Source organism: Neovison vison, chromosome 10 (genome assembly GCF_020171115.1).
Source record: "Neovison vison isolate M4711 chromosome 10, ASM_NN_V1, whole genome shotgun sequence".
In the NCBI taxonomy this organism is placed as follows: Eukaryota; Metazoa; Chordata; class Mammalia; order Carnivora; family Mustelidae; genus Neogale; species Neogale vison.
In genome coordinates, this window is record NC_058100.1 from 71076844 (window position 1) to 71091003 (window position 14160).

Genomic DNA, 14160 nt, shown 5'->3' on the forward strand with positions numbered 1-14160 from the left:
TGCTGGCAAGGGCTGTAAATTGAGCCCCGGGTGCTAGGGGAGGCGGCAGGGGGGTGCCGGGGACCCACCCTGTCCTCCTCGATCTCCCCCAACTCCCTTCCACTCCGAGGTTCCCACAGGCCCAGCCCAGGGAAGAAAGTGTGTTTTCAGTGGGCTCAGGACGGGTCGGATTAGGGGCTCAGGACAGCTTGTCAGCCAGGCTAGGACAGCTCCATAATCCCCAGCACCACGCAAGCACTGCCGTGCCCTTTGATCCAGCCTCTGAAAGCTTGATTATGAGACACAGCCCATGTTTCCATAAAGGGGAGAACAATTGTTTCCAGCCCAGACAAAGGACTCTTTGTACAGCCCTGGGACCCGAGAGAGAGCCCCGGGAGCCGCTGGGGGAGAGGAAGGACAGCCCCGCCCCGAGGTGGCAATGTTGGGGGGGGGCGGGGAGGGCTGGGTGAGGCTCCCACTGAGCCTGCCCCTGATGGGCAAAGGGCATTAGTGACGTCCGCGGCCTGCCTGAGGGGCACACCCAGGCCTGGATGGGGTAGATGGGGGCTCCTCTCTGAATTGCTTCAGCCTTGGACTCAGCATGCACACAGCCTCTATCCCCGTGAGGGCTGGGGTCAGGGGGGATTCGGCTGCTCTCCTCTGTTGGAGGGAAGAGCTGGCTCCTCCAGGTGCCCAGTTTCCCCCACCTGAGCACGCAGGTATCAGGGTAGAGAGTGAGCGATGGGGAGTAAGAGTATCTGGGGGTCAGGAGAATTGGGAAAAGGTTTGGAAGTAGAAGGGAAGAAGCGGGCATTTGGAGGGAGGCGGTCACTCTCTTCGTGCAGTGGAATGGGTCTGGCTGGAGCTTCTTCCTGCTCTTCCCCACCTGCTCTGGTGGCTTCCCTGGGGCCCAGGTATAGAATATCCTCAGATTTTGCAAAACAAATCAGGCTGTTGGAGGGGGTGGGGTTTGGCTCTCCTTCCAGCACAAGGGAGAGAAGTCTGGATTGGTGGGGATTCTGTCCACCCCCAGTTGGACCCCTCACCCATTTGTTAGTTAAATCCAACCCCTTCCCTCCCTTTCACCTCTTCTGTCTGCAGGGGACAAGGGGGGGCCGGGGGGGGGGGGGCGGTGCAGGGCAGGGCCTGGCTCTGGATTGGCCCCCTGGGGTAGGGGGGCAGCTCTAGGGCAGGGAGCTGGGTTTGGCCTCAAGGAACTCAGGAGACATACTGTTCAGGGGGGCTGCAGACAGGTTTGGGGTCTTACTAGGGCTGCCCTGCAGAGGCCAGAATGAGTCATCTCAGGGAGAAGATAACAGAGTTTTGAATGTCTACGCTCCAAATATTACCAGCACAGCCTACTGATAACACAAAGCCCAGTTCACCCTTTACCTTGCTGAGGGACGGGGGCCATCCCAGCAGGGGTCTGGCAGCCTCTAGAGCAGGGACAGCAAGGTCCAACTGTTTTGAGAATTGGGAGTTCGTCCCAATACAGCAGTCAGGGACTGGTAGAAACAGCAAAGCGAGCATTTCTGAAGCAGAAGATCTAAAGAATTTAAGGGAGCAGACTGTCGAAGTCTTTTTATCTGGAATTAGTAAGGTTATGCTCCTGGACATACGGGACATACTGGACATACTGGATAACGGGAAAGTAAGGTCATATTTAAAAAGTCATGTAAAATTGTGTAGATAAGTATTCTCTGTCTTAGGTGGAAGTGGGGAGGGTGAATTCTAAACATTTTTTTTTTTTTAAAGATTTTATTTATTTATTTGAGAGAGAGAGACAGTGAGAGAGAGCATGAGCGAGGAGGTGGTCAGAGAGCGAAGCAGACTCCCCATGGAGCTGGGAGCCTGATGTGGGACTCGATCCCGGGACTCCAGGATCACGCCCTGAGCCAAAGGCAGTCGTCAAACCAACTGAGCCACCCAGGCATCCCGGGAGGGTGAATTCTCTAGGGGCTCTTTGGGGGTTTGCAGTTGAGTGGCTGGTGGTGCTATGGTCCTAAAGAGCGGGGACCGGACTGATAGAGACAGAGAAGTTTTATACCTGGAGAAGTTGGGGCTGGGGGGTGTTGGGAAGGAACTCCAGCTGACCCCAGAAGAGGCCAAGACCCAAGTATTGGGCTGCAGGTGCCAAACCAGTCCCTGCCCATTGAGACAGGCTGTGTTGACTTTGGCAGCCCCACCCCGAGTCTGCTTCTACCCCAGAAGGGCCTGAAACTGACACTGGGCCCTGCGGGAGCTGGAGATGTTCCCAACGCATCCTGCTCGGGCCGGCTGGGGCAGGCTGCGGTCCTGGCAATGGAAGCCCAAGGCGGGGGTGTGGAGGGGGCGGCTGCCCGGGGGGGTGAGATGGGGGGGGTCGGGTGTGGGAGGGTGTACGGGGGGCCTTGCTCACTGAGACCAGAGCTGGGGGACATCAGAGCTGGAATGAGAGGCCTCTTCTTGGTTTCAGACTGAATACCTGGGCAGACAAGGCAGGGGGAGGAGAGAGAAGGGCAGCGGGGACGCCAGCTGGTGTCCTATGAGGTTCTTTTAACGGTGGGTGCATCTACAATGAGCTGAAATGTAGGGACGCATTCCTCACTTGTCACAACAAACCATTTATGGGGGCGCCTGGGTGGCTCATTCGATAAGAGTCTGCCTTTGGCTCAGGTCATGATCCTGGGGTCCCGGGATTAAGCCCCAGGATCGAGTCCCGTGACGTCGCTTTCCCTCCCCCACTTCCCCTGCTTGTGTTCCCTCTCTTGCTAGGTCTCTTTATGCCAAATAAATAAATAAAATCTTTTTTAAAAATTATAAATAAAGAAACAGAGGTGTTGGGAGAGAGGGGCGCCTGGGTGGCTCAGTCAGTTGAGCGTCTGACTCTTGGTTTCAGCTCAGGTCCCGATCTCAGGATGGTGAGACGGAGCTGCGGAGCCGTGCGTGGGGCCCTGAGCCAAGCGTGGATCCTGTTTAGGCTTCTCTCGATCCTTCTCCCTCTGCCCCTCCCTGCGCACTTGCTCTCCCTCAAAAATAAATAAATAAATAAATAAAATAAAAAAAAAGAAAAAAAGAAACAGAAGCGCAGAGAGCTTCAGTGCTTTGGACAGACTGGGATGGAAGTCATAGTCAAGTTCCTGTGGCTTCCAAGGCCACCTCTCTGCGGTGCCACTTGGCAGCATCCCTTGCGCTTTCCAGGATGTCGTTCCCGTGGAAGCCAAGAGGGGAAGCTCAGATCACTCCCATCTTGGCTGAAGGGAGGAGGTGACAGGCAGACACAGATGTGGGAAGAACAGTGAGAGGAGTGAGGGAAAGGGGAGTCCGTTCAGAGGGGTGGTCGGGAACAGAGACGGGGAAGAAGGGCTGGAGGGCGTAGGCAGAGAATGCATGTGTACAAGTGTGCACAGGGGCACGCATATACGTGTGCAAAACTAATAGCATTCTGAAGTTCGAAAATCACCTTCTGCCTACTGCCCCTTTCCTCAGAGAGACAGAAGCAGGTGGAGTGAGGCCTTAAGGGAGCCAGTGAAGGACAGAGAACTCCGACAGTGCAGAACTGGGGAGAGCGTGGTTGCTGGTGATGGGGACCGGCCAAGGACTCTGTCTCCTGCCTCCGCCGCCCCTGGCTACTCCTCCAGACAAGACTGCGCCTTGCTGCAGGCTGAGAGGTGGGGTGGGAATGAGCATGAAGCCCCCTGCCTGTGGGTCTGAGACGCTGATAGGAGGAGTCAGGTGGGTATCCTGGGTTCCCGTGGACAATGGGATACGAGGGTTGGTTTGTCTACCCAGCGGAGGCTTCCTGTCTGGTAATGACAGACTCTATTTTCTTTCTTTCTTTTTTTTTTTTTTAAGATTTTATTTATTTATTTGACAGAGAGAAACCACAAGCAGATGGAGAGGTAGGCAGAGAGAGAGAGAGGGAAGCAGGCTCCCCGCTGAGCAGAGAGCCCGATGCGGGACTCGATCCCAGGACCCTGAGATCACGACCTGAGCCGAAGGCAGCGACTTAACCCACTGAGCCACCCAGGCGCCCCAGACTCTATTTTCAATGAAGAGAAAGCCTGGGTCCTATGAGAAGCCAAGGGCCATCTTTCTTGAGGAGGGGCAGGCAGGGCCAGGAAGAGAGGAAGACATGAACTGGGACCCCTAGGTTTCTCACACCCTATGATCTCAGCCTCATATCATCTTTCATCCATGCCTCTCAGCCTTCCCAAATGGACTTAATTATAACAATAAGAAAAGTAAGAGCAACTATCGTTCACTAAAAACATACTGTTGGCCAGACACTTGGCTAAGTGACTTATTTTAATTTTATTTCTTTTTTTTTCAATTTTATTCCTAAAATTTGCAACAACCTGGCAAGTTAGGTATTCTTATACCCATTTTACAAGTAAGGAAACTGAGTCCCAAAGAGGTTAAATCACTTTCTCACTTGGTCTAGGATTCCTTTTATTATTATTATTTTTTAAGATTTATTTATTTTAGAGAGAGAGAGACAAAGAGTGTGTGGGAGAGAGGGGCAGAGGGAGAGAGAGAGTCCTAAGAGAGTCCACGCTGAGCGTGGAGCCAGATACGGGGTTCAATCCCATGGCCCCGAGATCATGACCTGAGCCAAAACAAAGAGTTGGACACTCACCCAACTGTGCCACTCAGGAATCCCTAGGATTCCTTCAAAGCACCTCAGTTTTGCTAGGTCTGATCCCTGCCCCAGATACCAACCCATCCTCATGGCCAGCTTTCTGTGGAGGCTGTCCTCCCCAGAGGCAGGCCACACAGCCACCGAGCCCCAGCCTCCCCATCAGGCTTGCAGATTAAATCTTTGCACACAGAATCACTCCCCATAGGCTCATCCCCTTGTTGGCCTGAGCTTCCTCACTCCAGACCAAGCCTTCCACTATTTCTTTTTGCTCTAGACTTTTCCTTTTTGTCATCTAAAAGTCTTTTTTTTTTTTTTAAGATTTTATTTATTCATTTGACAGACAGAATTCACAAGTAGGCAGAGAGGCAGGCAGAGAGAGAGGGAAGGAGGCTCCCCGCCAAGCAGAGAGCTCCATGCAGGGCTCGATCCCAGGACCCTGGGATCATGACCTGAGCCGAAGGCAGAGGCTTTAACCCACTGAGCCACCCAGGCGTCCCACCATCTAAAAGTCTTGACCCATGAAAATTCTCTACATGCTCCACTCAGCCCTTCGATGGATTATTCCCAGCACCTATGGCCTCAATAGACACCTGGCTCCTCTGAGGCCCCCACTTCCCAGCAGCATCCCAGGGCAGCTGTGACTCTCCTACCTTCCAGGCGCTGAAGGCAGACCTTGCCTACTAGTGTCACTTTCAGGGGTTCTGATGAGGCCCCTTCCTTCTAGCTTTGCTATCTATCCCCCCTTTGTCACTCTTTTCTACCACCTGCTGGTCACTTGGCCTCTATCTTTATGGATGGGAGACCTGTGTGGGTGTGTCTCCTCATCCTGCTATTATTCTGGGTGGTTTCAAAGTCCCTGGAGACACCATCCACTCCAGTAACCTCTTTGTTTCTTGACCTCAACCGCAAAGATCTTCCCTCCTGTCTCCTTCAGCCATCTATCTCTGTGACCATGTCCTGTATTTCATCATCAGTCAGAACTGCCCTATGACTTCAATCTTAAATTCAAATATCCCATGACCTCCTCTTCCCCTCTACAGCTCTCCTAGTCTCTATAATACAGAATTTTGAAACCTCCAGTCCCTAGGGCACTTCCGCCTTATTCCTAAATCCATCAGATACTTTCTGCTTTTGTTCGCTACAAATCCAATTCAGACCTCAGCCTGTTGCTCTAATCCCTTTTTAGCCCCCTTGCTCCTTAGTTATTCTTTTGCAACAGTTGTAAGTGCACTCGATTGCAAACAATAAAAAGCATTCTATTTTAAGCAACAGGGAACATTTTTTTAAAGCATAAGACTAGCTTCCAGAATTGTTGGAAGGGCTCAGCACACAGAATCTAGGCTGAGCTTCCGGAAAAAAATGCCCCAGAACACATCACAGCATTAGGCTGCCCCTGTGCTGATGCCAGGTCTGTACTGGGGGATGGGGGAGCGGGGAGCCATTCCCACCTTGCTGGATGGCTCGTACCTGCCCCTCTGCGGTGATTCCCACCAGCCAATGACAATCTGTTAGGGGTCTACTCCACCATGTTGGGAGTGGAACTGGCCTTTAGTCTTTGCTTTAAATATTTTGAAGAACACGCATTTCTTTTGTAATTAAAACCAATTTCAAAATTGAAATTGGTTTTAATTACAAAATTGAAATTGACGGCCCACCATCAACCTTGGCTTTCATGCAGACATCAAGGCCTATTGCCTGGTCCACTCTAACAGCCTGCAGATGGGTTTTCCAGCCGTCAGCCTGGTATCCGCTCCCCAATCGCCTCCCACCTCCAATTTATTCTCTACCGTGCAATCAAGAAATCTTTCTGAAGTACACCTCTGACCTCAAAACTCTTATTTAATTCCTTCTGTGGCTCTCCATTGGCCACAGGGTGAAGCCAGAACAAGGTCTATCCTGGTCCGACTGCAGGTCTCTCTCGGCATCCCTTCCCCCTCCTCCAAACTCTACTCCACGGTGGGCTTGCCAAACCCCTCTCCATGTCTCCAGGATTTTGCAATTTTATTTCCTCAGCTGGGAAAACTCATCTTTCCTGTCCTTGCCTGACTCACGCTTACTCTCTTCCTAAGGAGGCCATAGCTTAGATGGCACCTTTTCCAGGAAGCATTCCTGGATCACACATGCCACCCTCAACACCGCCCCCCCCCCGCCGCCCGATTAATTTTCCCTTCTGGTTATTCTGCAGAGCACTGTGCCACTCTGTTTCGTCATTATCTGTCTCCCAACCAGACTGTAAACTCCTGGCAGGATTGTGCCTTGTTTCCTGCTTCAGGCCAACAGCTCGTAGAACTTGGTGACAGTCAATGCATGTGAAATGAATGAATGAATACTTAATTCATTAATTAGCAAATGCCCCAAGCTCACATAGCTAGGAGGTGTCAGACAAACCCAGATCTGTCATTTTCCTTCATGCCATTCTGCTTCTCTGAATAAGTCAGGACAATCTGGTTCTCAGGGTTTTTTTTCTTTTCTTTTCTTTTCTTTTTTTAAAATTTTATGTATTTGACTGAGGGAGACAGAGTGCGAGAGGAAACACAAGCAGGGGCAGTAGGTGAGGGAGAAGCAGGTTTCCTGCCGAGCGGGGAGCCAGATGCAGGGCTCGATCCCAGGACCCTGAGATCACTACTCAAGCCCAAGGCAGAAGCTTAACCATCTTAGCCACCTAGGCCCCCCTGATCCCATGTAATTTTTCCCTCTCTTCCTCCATGATCCTCTGCCTTGTTTCTCACATTCCACATACTGTGAGATCATGTGATCATTGTCTTTCTCTGATTGACTTAATTCACTTAGCATAATACCCTGTAGTTCCATCCAAACCATTGTAAATGGCAAGTTTTTTTGATGACTGCATAATATATATATAATATATATATGTATATATATATATATACCACATCTTCTTTTTTTTTTTTTTAAGATTTTATTTATTTATTTGACAGAGAGAGATCACAAGTAGGCAGAGAGGCAGGCAGAGAGAGAGAGAGGAGGAAGCAGGCTCCCCGCTGAGCAGAGAGCCTGATGCGGGACTCGATCCTAGGACCCTGAGATCATGACCTGAGCCGAAGGCAGCGGCTTAACCCACTGAGCCACCCAGGCGCCCACATCTTCTTTATCTATTCATCTGTTGAAGGATATCTGGGCTCTTTCCATAGTTCGGCTATTGTGGACATTGCTGCTATAAACATTGGGGTGCAGGTACCCCTTCTTTTCACCACATCTGTATCTTTGGGGTAAATATTCAGTAGTGCAATTGCTGGGTCATAGGTAAGCTCTATTTTCAACTTTTTGAGGGACCTCCATACTGTTTTCCAGAGTAGTTGCACCAACTTGCATTCCCACCAACAGTGTAGGAGGGTTCAAAATGGGGATGATTCTAATGGTGCTTACCAGAAAAGATTTTTGAGGATTGAACCAGCTTATGCATGGAAAATATTTACAACAGTGCCTGGCACATGAAAAGTGCCCCATAAATATAAGGAGGGGATCAGAATATGTCTTCCCAAAACATGCCACTTTGGCATAGAGATTCTTTTGAACTGAAGGCAACTGAGAGAAAGCAGACACAGAAAAGCTCTCTGCCCTTCCCCTAGCAGCCTAAAAGCAGGGCATAAGTCTCCCTTGTGAAGCTGTCCCCCCACTCTGGTACTAGGAAAAGAAGAACAATCCTTATCACCAGAGATGAATCTGCATAAACCAAATCTTACTAAATAATCCTTATCTTCCATTAGTTTCCCATATATCATTCCCTTCCTACAATTTACCACCCCTAGAAGCCCAAACCCCTTTTCCTTTGTCTTCTAATGCCTACAGTTTTTTCCTGTTAAAATGATAAGCTTTTTTAAAAAGCATTTATTATATAAATAACCTCTGCCTGTAACATGGGGTTCAAACTCACCACCCTGAGATCAAAATCACACGTTCTAGGGCGCCCAGGTGGCTCAATGGGTTAAGCCTCTGTCTTTGGCTCAGGTCATGATCTCAGGGTCCTGGGATCGAGCCCCGCATCAGGCTCTCTGCTCAGTGGGGAGCCTGCTCCTCCCTCTCTCTCTGCCTGCCTGTCTGTCTACTTGTGATTTCTCTCTCTGCCAAATAAATAAAATAAAAAATCTTAAAAAAAATAAAAAAGAATCACACGCTCTTGGGGTGCATGGGTGGCTCGGTGGATTAAGCCACTGCCTTTGGCTCAGGTCATGATCTCAGAGTCCTGGGATCGAGCCCCGAATTGGGCTCTCTGCTCAGCGGGGAGCCTGATTCCCTCTCTCCATCTGTCTGCCTCTCTGCCTACTTGTGATCGCTCTCTCTATGTCAAACAAACAAATAAATAAATAAATATATTAAAAAAAAGAAAAAGAATCACACGCTCTTCCAAGTGAGCCAGCGGGGCACCCCTAAAATGGTACGTTTAACTCACTCTTTATATCTTCACTTCATTTCTCTGAAGACCTGCGTGCACATAAATATTAAAACATTCACATCAAATAAGTGTTTATACTTGTATGCCTTTTCTCCTGTTAATTTGTTTTTTATTAGCTTTATTTGCATATCCTAGTCCCTGAACCTAAAAGGGAAGAGAAAAAGTTTTTTCTTCCTCTACCTTATCATCCTTGGTCGTAGCAGCAAACAGCAGATCAAACAGTCCAGAAAAGCAGAAAATGGCACCAAGAAGAGCCCTCAAGTTTTAAAGCTTTTATTTTAAAACCTCCAGGGGTGCCTGGGTGGCTCAGTGGGTTGAGCCTCTGCCTTCAGCTCAGGTCATGATCCCAGGGTCCTGGGATCGAGCCCCGAGTTGGGCTTTCTGCTCAGCAGGGAGCCTGCTTCCCCCCCCCCTCTCTCTGCCTGCCTCTCTGCCTACTTGTGATCTCTGTCTAATAAATAAATAAAATCTTTAAAAAATAAATAAATAAAATTAAAAAATAAAACCTCCAAGCACCAGCAACAGCTATCATACCTTTCGCAGGATAACTTCCACAGGGACCACAAGGAACCCAAAATAGACATGAGGTCCCCGTCTTCAAAGAGTTCACAACCAAACACGCCATGCACGGGCCTGAGGAAGTGGGGGGGAAGTAGATAAGAGCTCTGGGATCTTCTTTCACCTTTCCCATTTATGGCCCCTGCAGTAAAGTGTTTTTACGTGCATTTTCAGATTTTATCCTCCCAATAATCTTGTGATGGTAGGCAGGGGAAAGGATTAATATCCATCTTTCCAAATGAAGAAGCTGAGACTTGAAGAACTTCCGGGAATTAGCCACGGGTGGAAAAGATAGAGCCAAGATAAGAAGGCAGACCTCTAGGGCCTGTCTGGTGTCCTTTCTGAAACACTATCGTGATTTGCATCATGCAGGAGATGGAAGGCTCGAACACCACGCAGAGTGCTTTCCACTCTAACACAGATCTGGGGACCTGCCCCGACAAAGCCTGCTCCCACCCGCAGACACCTGCGGATTCCAGCCCTGTTATCTCCTTCCCACCTTTCTCAGCAGAAGAGGAACATCCTCTTTCCCTGCTTTCCTAACCCTTTCTCCAGGGCTCCCAGGGACCTTTCCCTTCTCCCCTGCTTTTTTTTTTTTTTTTTTTTAAGAGCAACTTACTGGAGGGGAGCCTAGGTGGCTCAGTGGGTTAAGCCTCTGCCTTCAGCTCAGGTCATGATCTCAGGGTCCTGGGATCGAGCCCCACCTCGGGCTCTCTGCTCAGCGGGGAGCCTGCTTTCCCCTCTCTCTCTGCCTGCCTTCTGCCTACTTGTGATCTCTGTCTGTCTATCAAATGAATAAATAAATAAAAATCTTTTAAAAAAAAAAAGCAACTTACTGGAGATACCAGTTCCAAACAAAACACACTCATTTCACATATCCTCCCGATGAGTTCGGCTCACGCACGTAATCCTGTATCGACCACCACTATCACTACCAGCCTTAGGCGTTTCCCTCTCCCCCTGAGTCCCCCTGGAGCTCCTTTGCCGTGTGTCTCCTCCTTCCTTCCCCAGCCCCAGACAAACCATCAGTCTTCTTTCCCCCGCGATAGTTTCGCTTCTTCTAGAATAGACATGGAATCCTGCAGTCTGTACTTTGTGTCCGGCTGCTTCTAACCAGAATCATGTTTCTGAGGTCTGCCCGGGATGTTTCATAGACCAGCAGTTTATTCCTTAGTGTTGCTGAGCAGTGTTCCACCGTGCGATATACCAGAATATGTTTATCGGTTCCCTTGTTGCTGAACATTGGATCGATTCCAGGTTTGGGCTAGTATGAATGATTATGAATGATGCTGCTGTGCACATTCCTGGATGTGGCTTTGTGTGGACATACGCTTTCACGGCTCTTGGGTAGACACTAGGAATGGCATTACCAGGTTGTATGATAAGGGTATGTTCATAAGAAACCACCCGAACAGTCTGCTAGTGTACTATTAAGTCAAACGTCCACTCACCTCTATTCGAACATGACACACACAGCCCTCCTTTCCCACCGTGGCTTTGTATGCACGCCATCAAAGTACTGCTTTCAAGGGCATCTGGGTGGCTCAGTGGTTAAAGCCTTTTCCTTCAGCTCAGGTCATGATCCCAGGGTCCTGGGATCGAGGCTCGCATCAGGCTCTCTGCTCAGTGGGGAGCCTGCTTCCCTTCCTCTTTCTCTGCCTGCCTCTCTGCCTGCTTGGGCTCTCTGTCTGTCAAATAAATAAATAAAAATCTTAAAAAACAAAAAACAAAGTACTGCTTTCAGAACATGAAAAACATGAATGGCTATGAATGGCTATGAATAGTAAGCATCCATCAAAGCTTCAGTTTAAGTGTGAAGCAGGTTCAGCAGCGAGTACGAGAGACCCCATGTAGCTAGTCGGTGGGAAGCAGAATACTGGAAGAAGATGGTAGAGTTAGATACGAAGTTGATTGTTGTCTTATAAGACAATAATACCCACTCTTTGATAGGATTTTTTTCTACCAGTTAAAAATTACTTGCCACTTATCAGTTTCCTGCAAGTTAGCATCTACATTTTTAGAAAAGATTTTATTTATTTATTTGACTGAGAGAGACACAGTGAGAGAGGAAACACAAGCAGGGGGAGAGTGGGAGAGGGAGAAGCGGGCTTCCCGCCAAGCAGGGAGCCCGATGTGGGGCTTGATCTCAGGACCCCGGGATCACAACCTGAGCCAAAGGCAGATGCTTAACAACTGAGCCACCCAGTTGCCCCAGTATCTACATTTAGACAGCCCTATGGGACCTTACTCAGTCATGAATAGTAAGTCAAACCGGCTGTCTCCCCTAAAGCATCTGGGCATCCTTACATGGTTGTTAATGCCAGAGGGTATTTCTGAAAGATCACGCAGTCATCCTTTGCCTTATTCCCAGTTTGGGGGTAATTTTTCTTTTAAGGAGGAATATTAAAAGGAGCATCTCTTTACTTGCTGGATGGGATGCTGTCCAATTTGTGAATGGCTTAATAAGGCCAATTACATCTTCAAAAGAAAAAGAAGGCATATTAGAATCCTCCAGGTTCTAGAAATATCCCGCTTTTCCGTGTCTCTTTGGGGTAGGGGTCTGTCTCCTCTCAGCTAGCTGACTCAATTCCTCCTTCAGACCTGAGGTCAGATGTCCTGTCTCTGACATATCCCCCCTACCCCCCATCTCCCCCAGTTTCTGGGCTTGGGAACTTTCTGGGCTCTGCCACCACCCCTGGCTTCCCTCCATCCCGACATCCCAGCCAGCTTGCTTTTTTGGTCTCCTCCCCTCCGGAAGCTTGCCGCCTTTCACAGGGCGGGACTGTTTTTTCATTTCTGTATCCCCAGGGCCTAGCCCAGTGCTTGGCACCCCATAAAGCTAAATCAATGTTTGCTGAATAAATTGAATGAGGTGCTGGCTAGATGTCTCCTCAAGGTCTCTTCTAGACTTGATGAATCTTCATTTATGGATTGGTTGCTGTGGCTACTCATTTATTCTCCCTAACCCCCTTCCTCCCTCCTACTCTCCCCTTCCTTCTCCCCTCCTGGTCCGCACCCCTCCAACACTTCCCCTCTTCCCCTCCTGCACTGAAATACAAAGGAAACAGAAAAGGTCTTTCCATGTGAGCTGGTGGGTGTGGAGAAACCGAGGCATCTCTCCGTGCCCCCTCAAGCCCTTCCCCTGAGAGGTCGTTCAGCCGAGCATGGGAGAAGAGGGTCCATACTGGTGTGGATTTGGGAGGAGGGGTCCCAAGTCTCCTCGCCTTTCCCCTGGGCACTTTGGGGCTGGGCGTTCATTCCCTCTAGGGGGGTAGCTAGCTCCCCCTGAGAACTCTTGCAGCTTTAGCAATAAAAAGAGCTTGATTGTAAGGTAATTTCCTCTTTACATATTTATCCTGGGCCTGCTGAATCCGCTGGAACTTCACTGTCTTTTAGTTTTGGCTTCCTCAGTTCAATAAGCCCCAGAGTGTGAGGAGAGGAACTTTTCTACTGGGAGGCACTTCACTCTGGTCCGTCAGCCCCACAAGTGTCTTCGTTGTCCCCTGTCCCCTGCAACCCCGGACTAGGTCTACCAGTGACCCACAGCACATCTGGGAAACCGAACAAAGGGGTGACAAGAAGGAAACAATGGAGAAGACTAACACGAAATCTCTGGTTGGTGAGACCGCGTCTCCTGTCCAGGGTTCTCAGGCCTGGGGTGACTGACTGTCACGTTTTAAAACTGGACACCCCAGGATGTGAACAATCCTACGGACAGCGGCCTACACTGTGACTGTCCAGGGCGCTCTGAGAGGGACAGTCCGTCAAGCCCTTCGCCCTACACAGACCGGAGAAACAGGTCACGGAGAGAGCCTTGCAGTCCATGCATTCATGGGGCAAACGTTTGCTCTTATCTCTAATGGGAATTCAAGATAGCAAGAGGTCTCTGGCCTAGGGAAGCTTCCAGTTGAGATGACAACTCATCGGAGAGTGTGTGGAATGCTTGGATAGGCACAGTGACAAATGGCAAGAAAGGAAGCACGGCTGCTGTGGGTGCCTGTGGGAGGGCAAACCCCCCCCCTCAGAGGGGGTGTTGTTGCTCTGTGTCAGCCTCTCTGGGGGCTTTGAGGGAGGAGTAGAAATTTACTGGTAGCGAAGAGGTTGAGAGTGAACAGTGAAGAGTTGTAGTCAGAAAACACAGGTCTCCCGTAGGCACAGAGAGGAAAGGATGCACGGATGTGTGCAGTAGCCAGAATGCTCCTGCTGTTCTCTGGCCTTCCTCTCAGCGAGATCCTGGAGCTCTGCTTCTGGAGGAGGGGCCCCACCTTAACTCCATTAGCCACAGTGGCCACAGGCACCTCCTCAATGACTTTCAGAAAAATGTGGCATACAGGAAAGACAAAGAGTCCACACTATTCCTCTCTGTTAAAAACTCTGGGCAAATTAGAGTCCTCTTCTCTGCTATTTTTAGCTTCCAGAAATCAAACCCCTATTGTGATAATATAGAACTTGCCCCGGATTTTTATACTTGGGTCACTCCTTCAATTGTCCACAACAGTTCTGCGAGGTAGACGTTCTCATCTCGGCGTCACAGAGGAGGCTCAGTGAGGCCAGAAACCTGCCTCGGTCTCCGCGGACCGGACCTGAC